The sequence below is a fragment of the Apodemus sylvaticus genome, chromosome 6 (assembly GCF_947179515.1).
Source record: "Apodemus sylvaticus chromosome 6, mApoSyl1.1, whole genome shotgun sequence".
Taxonomy (NCBI): domain Eukaryota; kingdom Metazoa; phylum Chordata; class Mammalia; order Rodentia; family Muridae; genus Apodemus; species Apodemus sylvaticus.
In genome coordinates this window covers 142,178,819-142,182,255 of record NC_067477.1, presented here as the reverse complement: position 1 = coordinate 142,182,255, position 3,437 = coordinate 142,178,819, and the positions used below count along the sequence as shown (strand labels likewise).

Genomic DNA, 3,437 nt, shown 5'->3' with positions numbered 1-3,437 from the left:
GCCACACTCATCTGAAAAACCTTCCTACGGACCACACACATGAAGATCTTTTAAGTACCATTCCTCCTGCCTTTGTCAAAAACATGTTTTCAATAACATTTAATATATCACTAACTTCCTAACAGAAGTTAAAGGATATTCAATATTTTTGTCAAAAAAGTTTTGTTTGACATAGCATGTGAACTTTACAATGTACATACATTATAGGTCAAATTCCCAAAACTGAAGGTCACACAGTATGCACATAGAGCACTGAATGCAGGCGCCCTTCCCCAACTTTCCCTCTTCTACTTTCCATACCAGGAAACCAACAAATAACAGGGCTCTGTGACTTAATGTGAAACACTGAAGCCATCACTAAGAGAAATGCTGCAAGATGTGTCTATAAAGAGAACCCCAGAGCGTCCTTAAGGCAAGTGGTGGGTGGCGTTCTGTAGGCAGTTCCAGGCAGCACAACCTTCTCCTTCAAGAGTGGCTCCATCTTGGAAAGTAATTAGCTTGCACCGTTCTTCGGGTTTGACTTTTGGGGTCACTTCTCGCTTTGATGTTCTTCTTAGGACTGGCAGGTTTGGGAGCAGGTGACCCTCCCTTTGGCTTTGGGGGGGTTACTGTGACTAGGGCAGCTGGCTGTTTGCTGCTTGTCCTGAATTGTTCTCTGCTGTTCCCGAAGTCTCTCTTCCCACTGTATGGACCTTCTACTGAGTTGATCTCCCCATTTCTCAACTAAACAATTTTCAAGAAGCATCATTCTTGAATGCCACTCATAACACATCATTAGGACATCTTGATGGGGCAGGATGTGTGGACACTGGCAGGAGGAATTAGTGATGAGAAGGACTTGCATTCGAGGGATATAGGTGAGGAGGACTTAAAGATCTCTTTCACATCTACCACAGTTGTGACCCCATTGCAACCACTCCTCTGGACGGCTTTTATTTTGGCATGAATAACATAGCTGTACTTTTTGCTCAGCTTTGTTGCCAAGGTTGGCTTCACCTTCTTGCACTTGCACTGATCAGGGCTCAGACGTTTACAGTCCGCATCAAAGGACCTTTCTTGCACCACCATATCTGGTGTGATGTCTATCCACTTTACAACTTCCGGAAGGTCAGCGACTATTGCCTTGGGAGAGATGCACACTCCAGGGTCATAGGCCGGCAGCTCACCGCAGGCCAGGCTCTCTGGCCATCTGTGGTTATACATCTTCATGAGGGGCTCACAGTCGTCACATGCTCGCTGGCACACAGACTTGCAGGGCTCAGCGGGATCCTGCAGGATCTCCAGGGTACAGATTTGTGCGTACATGGCACAAAGGAAGAAGTGCAGCATGGAGCTGCAGTTCAGGTCCACTAGCTCCTCATACTGCTAGATAGCAAGGATGGCGTTCTCCTGAGTGCTGTGGTGCAGGTGGTTGGGCATCCGGGTGACCTTCCAGGGCTTGTGCCTGCACATGGGGATGCACACAGCCTCGCATGGCTCTCCCCGAGCTCCCAGCGCCAGGCACAGCCACAGGCATGAAGCCACCAGGGCGGAGATCATGGCGCTGTCCTCCTGGGCTGCAGTCCCTGCTGGGAGGACCTTTGTCTTCCAGCCCCGCTGCTCTCCTTATCTCTACCTAGGGCCAGTGGAGTGAGCTTTCCTGCTGGAGCTCCAGTCCGCACTGTTGGGGAGTTCAGGGGCTTTGGCTGTAGATGCCCCCTGGGCACACCAGCGCCAGCAGCGCCAGCCCTCAGCACCGACCCGCATGGGAAGCTCCAGTCTTGGGCCCGGCAGCTCAGAGTGCTGTGGGCAATGGCCATTGTAGAACCCATCCAGACTCATCCCCTGACAGAAGCTCAGCAGCCTTGGCAGCAGCAAGAACAGAGCAGGCTCCCACTCCGCTGCCCCACCCCCAGTGCTCCTGCAGAAGCAATGACTTCATCTCTTCCACTCCACAGCCAAGGGCTATAGTTTTGCATTTCCCCCAAAGTCTCTCCTTTTTTTTTTTTTTTTTTTTTAGTCTTCGAGTCATTTTTCTTCAGATCAAGAAAAGGAGCATCTCGCTTTCAATCATTTGGGAAGCTGGATACAAACCTGTGCAAGGGAGACTTTGCTAAGTCGGCCTTAAAGTTTCCCTAAGTACAGAGTTGGAGCAACCTGACCCTGTTGTCACCCTTTAATTTTGAAACATTAAAAGGCTATGCTTTGAAATATTACTAAATTAAAAGCTAACTAAATGTGTGTAACATTTCCAAGATTTTATGTTTTTATCATGACAATTGCTTGGTTCCTACTGATTTTTGTCAGGCATTGACTGCTTTGTGAAATCAATATTGCTTTGTGTTTCAAAAGTGAAAGGCACGCAAGGACGCAGAGGTATTAAACACAAGTGGATTGAATAGTTATTTGTGAGGGGTTGCTAACGATTACTATTTTTATTTTAATACTAAAAATTACTATTTTATTTTAATGTCATTACTATTTTATTTTAATGTCATAACAGCACTCAAGATTACCTTTCACTTCTAATCATACCATTTACATGGAAGTAGGAAAATGCTTCTGAAGTGGCCAAATGCTGTTTGCTGAATGGATCATGATAACACTAGAAATTACCCTAGAGGAAAAATAATCAGGTTCCCTGCCAGGCTCTTGAGAAAGGTTAATGTCTGTTCATTGAAATAAAGGAAAGCAAAAAACAAGATCCATAAAGCACACATTTATGAAGGTAGGAAAAGAAATATTGGCCATAAGATCTGATCTTATTGAATAAATGAATAAATGAGTAAATGAATAAATGAATAAATGAATAAATGAATAAATGAGTAAATGAGTAAATGAATAAATGAATAAATGAATAAATGAATAAATGAATAAATGAATAAATGAATGAGTGAATGAGTGAATGAATGAATGAATGGATAGATGAATAAATGAATAAATGAATAAATGAATAAATGAATAAATGAATAAATGAATAAATGAATAAATGAATAAATGAATAAATGAATAAATGAATAAATGAATAAATGAATAAATGAATAAATGAATAAATGAATAAATGAATAAATGAATAAATGAATAAATGAATAAATGAATAAATGAATAAATGAATAAATGAATAAATGAATAAATGAATAAATGAATAAATGAACAAGCAAATAAACGAATAAATGAACAAACGAATAAATGAATAAATGAATAAATGGATAAATGAATAAAGGAATAAATGAATAAATGAATGAATGAATAAATGAATAAATGAATAAATGAATAAATGAATAAATGAATAAATAATGAATAAATGAATAAATGAGGTTTTTCTTCTATTTAACACATTTTTGTATATATTTCTTCAATTTTATCAGAAATATATTCTATGTAAATCTTTCATTTTATAAAAAAAAGTTTCTATTTAATTATTTAAATAGTTTAGAAATGTTTTCTATGTGTACCTT

The 3,437-nt window shown here is 40.2% G+C and overlaps 1 pseudogene; it reads right to left on the bottom strand.

Annotated features, from left to right (window-relative positions):
* Nucleotides 1-465: 465 nt before the first annotated feature.
* Nucleotides 466-1,539, bottom strand: LOC127688026 (secreted frizzled-related sequence protein 4-like; annotated as a pseudogene).
* Nucleotides 1,540-3,437: the final 1,898 nt, after the last annotated feature.